Below are 11807 nucleotides of genomic sequence, written 5' to 3'. Positions count from 1 at the left end.
CAGATAAACTCATGGTAAAAATACCCCCAGGGGTGCCCATGATGGAGGGAGGATGAGCACCCCAATTTGACGGATCAAAGGCTAACGACTAATGTTAATGGACAACGGACTATGAGTATGACATAGTAGCGAGGCGGCTAACCGACTTCCTCTCCAGCAATGGCTACATCAACAGCTCAGTGCAAAGGGGAGGCTTATCTGGAGTGCCAGAGTGTTTAAAGCACACGGGAGTGGTGACCAGGTTCTTAAACCCATTGCAGAAGCCATCAGCATGGGAATCAGCAGCTGCAGACGAGCACGACCCACCACCCAGATGATCACCTTCGTGAAGGCCGGAGGGCAGCTGCCAAGAACCACAGCAGCCAGGAATCCATGAGGAATCCTGGCGACTGCGCATGACTGGCAGCTTTCCGTAGACCTGGTGAAACAGCTGAAGTTCCCACGGCACATTGCCACGACCACCCTGAGGTCAGACATCCTCCTGGTCTCAGAGGCAACCAAAAACATCGTCTTTTTGGAACTGACAGTGCCATGGGAGAACTGTCTGGAGAAGGCCCATGAGAGGAAAAAGACCAAGTATGAAGAGCTAGTCATAGACTGTCGTAAGCAGAGCTGGAAGGCAAGGTGTATGCCCATCGAGGTTGGCTGCAGAGGTTTTGCAGGGCAATCATTCTACAAAGTCTTGAGTGCACTAGGCATCAACGGAATGGAGAGGAGAAGAGCTATCAAGAACACCACAGAGGCAGCGGAGAAAGCCTTGAGATGGCTCTGGATCGGGAGAGGAGGTTCATGGGGAGGAGCGAATGCCACCTGAACACGTCGTGGTCTGATCAACCACGGCTAGGTCGCCTGGGTGAGGGTGGTTGATGTTGAAAGACCCGAGGTTACATCACTGATGATGTGTTCAGAAGCATCAAGAGATGTATTTTATCAATCAATTGGGTATTGGAAATAATCTTGGGACAGTCCAGGTGTTTTCATGTGGAGTCAATAGTTGACCTACTGCTTGCACTCGCTACTTGAATTCTCCAATCTTCCACATGTCCAGTCTTTAGATCCCAATAGCAGAGCAGGCTGGCACATCTGCTTTTAGGACTGACATTCAGAAATATTTAAAAAGCATTAAAAATGAAACAAACAATTAAAGATAAATTACAAAACATAGCATCAACAAATAAAACAAAATAATTAATAACATTAAAAAATAGTTTGAAGAATGTAGAGTCGAAAAGAAAGGGGAGGACGTGAGTGCAGGAGACCTCGGTGGAATTACCTCTTGAAAACAGGTACTCCCTCTTGGGAGCTGGCGGGGCAGGTGACGCTTGCAGTCCGAGCGGCGGACAGGTCTGTGACTCGAATTCTAGCGCTAAGGCGAGACCGACGTCAGGCAAAGACATTGTGGTGAGTGATTCTATTGGCCGAGGTGCGGACAGGAGATTCTGTGGTGACAGGTTTGTTGCCTCCCTGGTGCCAGGGTCCAAGATGTCTCAGACCGACCTAAGAACATCCTCGTGAGGGAAGGTGAACAGCCGGAAGTAGTTGTGCATATAGGCACAAATAACGTGGGTAAGAAGTGGAAGGAGGTTCTGCAACATGAGTATAGAGAACTAGGTAGGAGGCTGAAAAGCAGGACTTCTCGGGTGGTTACCTCTGGGTTGCTTCCAGTACTGTGCGAGTGAGGGTAGGAACAGGGAGATAGGGGATCTGAATGTGTGGCTGAGATGTTGGTGCAGGGGGCAGAGATTTAGATTTCTACATCACTGGAATCTCTTCTGGGGCAGGGGTGACCTGTACAAAAGGGACGGGTTGCACCTTAATTGGAAAGGGACCGACATTCTGGCAGGCAGGTTTACTAGTGCTACAAGGGTGGGTTTAAACTGAAAAGTGGGGGGGTGGAGTTAACAACGTGGACACGTATCCGCGCAGCTAATGGGAAAAAGCGTAGGAAAGGTCATATTTACAGGGCAGGGCAGGGGATGGGACCCAATGCAAGGAGACAGAGGGCCATAAAAGGACAGAAGCAAAAGGGAGATAAGAAAAACTAACCTGAAAGCTTTGTGCCTTAATGCGCATTCAAGGAGCATTCAAAATAAGGTGGATGAATTGAATGTGCAGTTAGTAGTTAAGGGATATGATATAGTTGGAATTACGGAGACATGGCTCCAGGGTGACCAAGGCTGGGAGCTGAACATGCAGGGGTACTCAATATTCAGGAAGGATAGACAGAAAGGAAGTGGAGATGGGGTGGCATTGCTGGTTAAAGAGAAGATTAATGCAATAGCAAGGAGAGACATTAGCTTGGATGCTGTAGAACCGGTATGGGTACAGCGGTTATCATGGGTGACAGACATTTTTAACCAGTCCCTGCAAACATGTACTGTCCCTGCCTGCGTCAAAGTCTCCACTATTGTCCCTGTATCCAAAAAGGCAAGGATTACGTCTTAATAACTACCGACCTCTGTAGTCATGAACAAAGATCCTATAGCGGAGCAAGATGGACTACTCCTACACAAAACACATAGTACGGTCATGGGCAGATTCATGGGTAATTATAGGACCCATTTTCGTAACCAGCTTCCGTCCATCTTCCATCCATCTTGCTTCCGCCCAAAGATAGGATCTTTGCTTCCGCCTCCGCTCTCGAATCCAAAAAATCTTCGCTTTGGCCATGGCGTCAACGTCTACTAGTGTTGCATTCTGCTCTGCGGTAAATTGCTCCAATCGGCAATATAGGCGACCCAACGTCTTTCTTCAGGTTCCCTGTTAAGGAGGAACGGTAATAAAACATTTATTACTTCTGTGGCATACATTCTAATTTTATTTAGCCCGATCTAAATGGCTTACTCCTTATTCTTAAACTGTGGCCCCTGGTTCTGGACTCACCCAACATCGTGAACATGATTCCTGCCTCTAGCGTGTCCAAACCCTTAACAATCTTATATGTTTCAATGAAATATGTCTCATCCTTCTAAACTCCAGAGTGTACAAGCCCAGCTGCTCCATTCTCTCAGCATATGACAGTCATGCCATCCCGGGAATTAACCTTGTAAACCTACGCTGCACTCCCTCAATAGCAAGAATGTCCTTCCTCAAATTAGAAGGACCTTTTTGCTCCTATATTCGATTCCTCTTGTTATAAAGGCCAACATGCCATTCACTTTCTTCACTGCCTGCTGTACTTGCATGCTTACTTTCAGTGACTAATGAACAAGGACCCCCAGATCCCGTTGTACTTCCCCTTGATGCCATTTAGATAGTAATCTGCCTTCCTGTTTTTTGCTACCACAGTGGAAACCTCACATTTATCCGCATTAAACTTCATCTGCCATGCATCTGCCCACTCCCCCAACCTATCCAAGTCACCCTGCATTCTCATAGCATCCTCCTCACAGTTCACACTGCCACCCAGCTTTGTGTCATCTGCAAATTTGCTAATGTTACTTTGAATCCCTTCATCCTAAATAGCTGCCGTCCCAGCACCGAGCCTTGCGGTACCCCACTAGTCACTGCCTGCCATTCTAAAAGGGATCCGTTAATCCCTACTCTTTGTTTCCTGTCTGCCAACCAATTCTCTATCCATGTCAGCACTCTACCCCCAATACCATGTACCCTAATTTTGCCCACTAATCTCCTATGTGGGACATTATCAAATGCTTTCTGAAAGTCCAGGTACACTACATCCACTGGCTCACCCTTGTCCATTTTCCTAGTTACATCTTCAAAAAATTCCAGAAGATTAGTCAAGCATGATTAGTCAAGTAAATCCATGCTGACTCGGACCGATCCTGTTACTGCTATCCAAATGTGCGGCTATTTCATCTTTTATAATTGACTCCAGCATCTTCCCCACCACCGATGTCAGGCTAACTGGTCTATAATTCTCTCTCCCGTCTTTCTTAAAAAGTGGGATAACATTAGCTGCCCTCCAATCCACAGGAACTGATCCTGAGTCTATAGAACATTGGAAAATTATCACCATGGCATCCACGATTTCTAGAGCCACTTCCTTAAGTACCCTGGGATGCAGAACATCAGGGATTTATCAGCCATCAGTCCCATCAGTCTATCCAACACCATTTCCTACCTAATGTGGATTTCCTTCAGTTCCTCCGTCACCCCAGATCCTCTGGCCACTAGTATATCAGGAAGATTGCTTGTGTCCTCCTTAGTGAAGACAGATCCAAAGTACCTGTTCAACTCATCTGCCATTTCCTTGTTCCCCATAATAAATTCACCTTTTTCGGTCTTCAAGGGTCCAAATGTGGTCTTAACTAATTTTTTCCTCTTCACATACCTAAAGACGCTTTTACTATCCTGCTTTATATTCTTGGCTAACTTACCTTCGTACCTCATCTTTTCTCCCCGTATTGTCTTTTTAATTATCTTCTGTTCTTTAAACATTACCCAATCTTCTTGCTTCCCGCTCATCTTTGTTACGTTGTACTTCTTTTGTTTAATTTTTATACTGTCCCTGACGCCCCTTGTCAGTCCATGGTCGCCCCTTACTCCTCTTGGAATCTTTCTTCCTCCTAGGAATGAACTGATCCTGCACCTTCTGTATTCTTCCTAGAAATACCTGCCATTTTTGTTCCACTGTCATCCCTGCTAGTGTATCTTTCCTGTCAACTTTGGCCAGCTCCTCCCTCATGGCCCCTTAGTCCCCTTTATTCAACTGTAACACTGACTCATCCGATCTACCCTTCTGCCTCTCCAATTGTAGATTAAACCTGACCATGTTATGATCACTACCTCCTAATGGCTCATTAACCTCGAGGTCCTTTATCAAATCCGGTTAATTACATAACACTAAATCCAGAATTGCCTTCTCCCTGGTAGGCTCCAATACAAGCTGTTCTAAGAATCCATCACGAAGGCACTCTACAAAGTCCCTTTCTTGGGGTCCAGTACCAACCTGATTGGGGTCCAGTACCAACCCAGTCTACCTGCATGTTGAAATCTCCCATAACAACCACAGCATTACTTTTGCTACATGCCAAATTTAACTCCTGATTCAACTTGCGCCCTAAGTCCAGGCTACTGTTTGGGGGCCTGTAGATTAGTCCCATTAGGGTCTTTTTACCCTTACAATTCCTTAGTTCTATCCATACTGACTCCACATCTCCCGTTTCAATGTCACCCCTTGCAAGGGACTGAATTTCATTCCTCAACAACAGGGCAACCCCACCCCCTCTGCCCACCTGTCTGTCTTTCGATAGGAGGTATACCCTTGAATATTCAGTTCCCAGCCCTGGCCCTCTTGCAGCCATGTGTCAGTAATTCCCACGACATCATACTTGCCAGTTTCTAACTGAGCCTCAAGCTCATCCACTATTCCTTATACTTCGCACATTCATATACAACACTTTGACCTCCGTATTCACTTCCCCCCTCGCACTGCTCGCAATTGGCCCTGACCACCACCCCCCCCCCCCCCCCCCCCCCCCACTATCCCACTATTTAGTTTAAACCCACACGTGTAGACCTAGCAAACCTGCCTGCCAGAATGTCGGTCCCCCTCCAGTTAAGGTTTAACCCGTCCCTTTTGTACCGGTCACCCCTACCCCAGAAGAGATCCCAGTGGTCTATAAATCTAAATCCTTGCCCCCCTGCTCCAGCCCCTCAGCCACACATTCAGAGCCCCTATCTCCCTGTTCCTGTCCTCAGTTGAGCCGCCTTCCCAGTTTTATTTTCTGGGAAGTATGAGGTACTGGAAGCAATCCAGAGATAACCACCCTAGAGGTCCGGCATTTCAGTCTTCTTCCCAACTCTCTGAACTCATGTTGGAGAACCTCCTTCCTCTTCTTCTCGATGTCGTTTGTGCCTATGTGCACAACTGCTGCCGGCTGTTCACCTTCTCTCTCTCGAGGATGTTCTGAATGAGGAAGGATTAGTTAGCAATCTTGTTGTGCATGGCCCCTTGGGCAACAGTGACTATAATATGGTTGAATTCTGCATTAGGATGGAGAGTGACACGGTTAATTCAGAAACTAGGGTCCTGAACTTGAATAAAGGAGACTATGAAGGTATGAGACAGGAATTGGCTAGGATAGCCTGGCAAATTATATTTAAAGGGTGGACAGTGGAGAGGCAATGGCGAAGACCGCATGGATAAACTCCGGAAATTGTTCATCCCTGTCTGACGAGAAAATAAAACTGGGAAGGCGGCTCAACCAGGGCTGATGAGGGAAATCAATGATAGTGTTAAACCCAAGGAAGAGGCATATAAATTGGCCAGAAGAAGTGGCAAACCAGAGGGCTGGGAGAAATTTAGAACTCAACAGAGGAGGACAAAGGGGTTGTTAAAAGGGAGAGAAAGCATGAAAGAAGGCTTGCGGGGAATATAAAAACTGACTGTAAATGTTTCTATAGGTATGTAAAAAGGAAAAGAATAGTGAAGACGAATGTACAGTAGGTCCCTTACAGTCAGAGACAGGTGAATTTATAATGGGAAACAAGGAAATGACAGAACATTTAAACGAGTACTTTGGTTCTGTCTTCACTAAGGAAGACACAAATAATCTCCTGAAAATACTTGGGGACTGAGGATCTAGTTGGAGGGGGGAACTGAATGAAATCTACATTAGTCAGAAAATTGTGTCAGGTAAACTGTTGGGACTGAAGGCAGATAAATCCCCAGGGCCAGATGGTCTGCATCCCAGAGTACTCAAGGAGGTGACACTAGAAATCGTGGATGCATTGGTGATCATTTTCCAATGTCCTCTTGACTCTGGATCAGTTTTGAAGAAAGGAGGGAGAGAGAAAATGGGAAATTATAGACCAGTTAGCCTTGCATCGGTAGTGGGGAAGATGCTGGAGTCGATTATTAAAGACGTTATAGCAGTGCATTTGGAAAACAGTGACAGGATCGGTCAAAGTCAGCATGGATTTATGAAGGGGAAATCACGCTCGACTAATCTTTTGGAATTTTTTGAGGATGTAACGAGTAGAATGGATAAGGGAGAGCCAGTGGATGTAGTGTACCTGGGCTTTCAAAAAGTCTTTGGCAAGGTCCCAGACAAGAGATGAGTGTGCAAAATTAGAGTACATGGTATTGGGGGTAGGTTATTGACATGGATAGAGAACTGGTTGGCAGACAGGAAGCAAAGAATAGGAATTAGCGGGTCTTTTTCAGAATGGCAGGCAGTGACTAGTGGTTTGCTGCAAGGCTCAGTGCTGGGATCCCAGTTGTTTTCAAATATATATTAACAATTTAGACAAGGGAATTAAATGTAACATCTTTAAGTTTGCAGACGACACTAAACTGGGTGACAGTGTGAGCTGCGAGGAGGATGCTATGAGGCTGCAGGGTGACTTGGATAGGTTGGGTGAGTGGGCAGAAGCATGGCAGATGCAGTATAATGTGGATAAATGTGAGGTTATCCGCTTTGGTGGCAAAAACAGGAAGGCAGATTATTATCTGAATGGTGTCAGATTAGAAGAAGGGGTGGTGCAACGAGACCTGTGTGTTCTTGTACATCAGTCACTGAAGGTATGTATGCACGTACAGCAGGCAGTGAAGAAAGCCAACGTTGGCCTTCGTTGCGAGAGGATTTGAGTTTAGGAGCAAGGAGAACCTGGTGAGACTGCACCTGGAATATTGTGTGCAATTTTGGTTTCCTAATTTGAGGAACAACGTTATTGCTATTGAGGGAGTGCAGTGTATGTTCGCCAGGCTAATTTCCGGGATGGCGGGCCTGACATATGATCAAAGAATGGGTCGACTAAATTTGTATTCACTGGAATTTAGCAGGATGAGAGGGTATCTTTTAGAGACGTATAAAATTATTAAGGGATTGGACAGGCTAGATGCAGAAAATTTTTTCCCCATGTTGGAAAAGTCCAGAACCAGGGGTCACAGTTTAAGAATAAGGCGTAGGCCAATTAGGACTGAGATGAGGAAAAACTTTTTCACCCAGAGAGTTGTGAATCTGTGGAATTCTCTGCCACAGAAGGCAATGGAGGCCAATTCACTGAATGTTTTCAAGGGGGAGTTAGATTTAGCTCTTGGGGCCAATTGTTTGAAAAGGTCATATAAAGGGAATCAAGGGATATGGGGAAAAGGCCGAAGGGGGTACTGATTTTGGATGATCAGCCATGATCATATTGAATGGCGGTGCTGGCTCGAGGGGTCATATAGCCTACTCCTGCACCTAATTGACACTAAAAACATCAATACCTGATCAAATATGTAAATGCAAATAAAAGACCAATCTGTGTCTGTGAAATTATTGACCCAATTAATCATTGTACTCATCTTGCGGGAGTTCTTTATTCAACAGAAAACAAGATGCACAAACATTCTTCACTATAACATTCTGCTCCTCGGAAGCTTACAGATGAATTATCCATCAAACCTTTTGTGTCTCATCTACATTCACTGTTTAGAGTTTCAATGGCTCCATATCATTTCTACTGATTGTTTCCACATTATCACAGATTTTTTAATATCACCTCTTTTTATACAATTATTTCAAATGTTCTTCAATTGTAAGCTTTTTCTACTCGGGATGCCCTGAACCTCCACAAAAAAATCCTATTTATCACACACTTTGGGCAAGATTTGGAGTACGAACTGTTCAGAATAGTTATTCCCATGAAAAATCCAATAGTAGCTGAAGTGCATGTTGGTGCTAGTACAACGGTGTGTTCATGTAGATCTTTGCAAGCAAATGTACCTTTCAATCAATGGTGCATGCATACAAACTCCAGGTTATGATTCTGCATACATGTTTTATTTCTACAAATTATGCTGATATATTTTTTAACTAATTTTTATCAAAAAATGCTATACTATTAACTATCACGAAAAACATCACAAGATCAAAACAAAATGCAAATTTTGCATATGTAAAAATTATTGAAACAGTTTTATTCTGGAAGCATCAGCGATGATTTTTTTTTGTTTAGACATTACATGTTTTGAAGATGGTTTATTGCTTCAAAATACGACCTTTTCAAACAATTTATGTACACTGCAAGCAGGTGAAATTAATTATTCCTTCCCAGCAGGAGCTGTTAAAAAAGTAGAGCTCGATTTCTGCCAACATTACTGCTTATTTACAATTTTATTGCTGTGGAGTTTTATGGAAGACGAGGCTCTGGATTCTTGTAGGAGTTTCATAATTGAATAATTTAATACCAAGTTTGCTTTCATTCCTGAGACCCTTATGGGTTCTTAAACTTCTGAGGTAGTAAACTTGGGACTGACTGGTGAATATGAAAATATTCATATCCCAGTTGTTCCTGGGTAGTTGATGAGCACATCACCCACCCTGGCTAAAACTACTTCTCCATGACTCAGGCTAACCATTCTTATCTACACAGGCTGGAATGTCCTCACCACATGCACCTTCTGCCAACAAACATTGCTGCCATGCACCTTCATCTATTGCCAGTCAGCAGCCTCAAGGCTATTTGACTTTCATCTGGTCATCTGCTTTCTTGTTGGTGTTTCCCACCGGGAAAGGCCAAGCTATTCATGGGCGAGATTGCCTCTACTCTTCAGTTACAACCAGCTGGTTCGCTTTGGTCTTGCTTTATTTTACATGATTTACCTCAAATGGAAAAACATTGCAGTGTCCTTCCAAAATGTTGAAGAACAAACCATAAAGCAACAAAATGAATTTGTTTTAAAATAAAGTCCCAACAATTCCAAAGTGCAGCAAGTTTTTTTTAATACTACTTGTCTGTTAATTTTTATTTTATTTTTGGAAATGGAACATGATAGACATCATTTGTGGGTGTGAAATTCAAACGAGAACTTACTGGTATGATTCACCCTTGCACACTTATTGTGGTTTCCATATTAGTCCCACATGAGTGCTGTGGAGTAAATGGGCCAAACTACCTTTATCAAAGCCATTGTTGATCACCCCTGAGAGAACACGGACTTCCCCACACAGCACTGGAGTGAGACCCCTGTGTTATATCCCAGCAGTGTTTTTTATTCAGCAACTAATTCTCCCAGATGGGACATAACAAATCTTTCACCTTCCTACCACCCTTCTGACATCCAACTCTCACCCCCAAATGGCCTCTGATCTCGTCAATGTTTGATCTTCACCCCACCAGCCCCGATCTTGCTTGTTATCCCCATCCCCAAACCTCTGTCCAGCTACTTAACTCACTCACTTACTTGCTGGCTGCCATCCTTCACTTTCTCATGTCCTGGTGCTCCTGACGTCTGCAGGGCAGAGTCCACAAGCGAAGCATTCATTGGTGCATTGTTGTTACAATCATTAAGCACACTATGTATGGGGCACTGGAATTTCTAAGTCTTGATATTCACAGGTTTAGAGTGCACAATTGTGAAAACTAAATTCCATAACTTTTAGTAAACAGACTAAAAACCTCCCAAGCTTGTTGCTTGGATAGCAATGCGTGTTGTGAACGGCATAACTAGCTTGTGTATTAGTGAGATTATATCAGACAACATTGCTAATTCAAGACTAATGGGCCTGTCCCACTTAGATGATTTTTCAGCAGACTGCGGCGACTGTCAAGTTGCCGGCAGTCGCCTGAAAAGCTGGCAACTGGAACGGCGACTGTCAGAGTGGAACACACACACACAAACACATCGCTTCCTTCACCAGCCCGTTATGCAGGCGGGGGATAGGGGAAGCGGGGGGTGCGGTGTCCTTTAAAAGGGGGGGGGGGAGGGAGAGGGGGGAGAAGAAATGTAGACAACTTTTAATAAGCCAGAGATACACGGCTGTGAAGCTCGATGGACATTAACATTACCGGTCGGTTATCCTTGGTTCTGAAAACTACTGCTTACGTTTTTATTTCCCAATGAGCCAATGAAATTCACTCGTCAGCACCGGCTACAACCTACGAGAACCTTCGACATCCTGGCAAACCACTAGGACCTCCTGGCGACCCACCTACGGCACGAGAATTCTTGCTATTCTCCATGGCGGCTTCATTCTAGTCGCCGCTAATTTTTCAACATGACCATGAAGGCGACTCCCCGGCAACTACCCACGAACATGTGGCGACCATGTGGCGACTGCATAGTCTCCTGCAGTCGTCTAAAAAGTCACCTAAGTGGGACAGGCCCATAACTCTTATCAATGTTAGATAGAGACACGGCCAGATGTTACTGCACTATCTCTCTGTAGTCCAACAATCACTCATGCTTGCTGTCACCTACATGCATAATCACCAGTGAAGGGAGATAAGGCATTGATTAATAGTCCTGTATTGTCATTCGGGTAGCATGATTTCTGGAAAGGTGAAAAAAAGTGGGAGGAAAGAAGAGGTGAGAAAGGGTATAACTATGCAAAAAGCAATTGGGAAAGTGTCATCCAATCACCAACTATCACGCAATTAAATATATTGATAAAGAGTAAGGGGAGAAATTCAACTCAGAGCTATCGAACTTGCATGTAAATAATGAGCAGTTGATGAAAACTGGGGTAACACTATGATGTGCAAGGTGTACTAGATGGAATATTCAGACAAACCTGACAATCGGGCAGCAACATATCCCCATGAATGGAAACGTACCGCTGGTATATGCAAGTTAATGCTCCATATTGGTTGTTTCAACCCAAATGCAAAATTCAGGTGCAAATGGGAGAAAGCTTGCATTGTGTGTGGCACTTCATGGTAGTATCAACCAACGAGTGGCCTAACTAGAAATCTGTACACAGAGGTTACTCAAGAAAGAGTAGTTAACATAAGTGAGGTCCAGAACATTCTGGATTCAGGACCAGCCACTGCAATGGAGAAACAAAAAACTGCAGATGGTGGTTTACAAAAAAACCCACAAAGTGCTGGAGTAACTCAGCAGGACAGGCAGATTC

The sequence above is a fragment of the Amblyraja radiata genome, chromosome 3, assembly GCF_010909765.2.
Source record: "Amblyraja radiata isolate CabotCenter1 chromosome 3, sAmbRad1.1.pri, whole genome shotgun sequence".
In the NCBI taxonomy this organism is placed as follows: Eukaryota; Metazoa; Chordata; class Chondrichthyes; order Rajiformes; family Rajidae; genus Amblyraja; species Amblyraja radiata.
Note: the sequence above shows the minus strand (reverse complement) of the source record.